The following is a 360-nucleotide window of genomic DNA, read 5'->3' as shown; positions in this document are numbered from 1 at the left end:
AGGGGAGTTCGTAAAAGTGTTGCAAGTAAGAGAGTCTCGTTAGTAGGATTTATAAGGACGATGATTAATAATGCAAATCACATCCCCAGAGGAATGTCTTGTCTGAAAGGAATTCCACCGCGGTGACGCCACATTTATCCTCGTAAAAATACAGTTGCTAACATCAAGTGTAACGCCTGAAAATATAACTTTTTATCGAATCCGAATCCAAATATAGACTCCCATTCTGTATAAAGGTAATCTGTAGTCAATATGGATTATCTGAAAAGGGAGAGAATATAGATGATGTGAACGGGTGAGTTGCTGATACTTCGTCTTTGAAATATGAATTTTCTTCTTTTTTTTTACAAAATATTCACT

Source organism: Penaeus monodon, chromosome 29, assembly GCF_015228065.2.
Source record: "Penaeus monodon isolate SGIC_2016 chromosome 29, NSTDA_Pmon_1, whole genome shotgun sequence".
In the NCBI taxonomy this organism is placed as follows: Eukaryota; Metazoa; Arthropoda; class Malacostraca; order Decapoda; family Penaeidae; genus Penaeus; species Penaeus monodon.
This window is presented reverse-complemented; position numbering follows the sequence as displayed.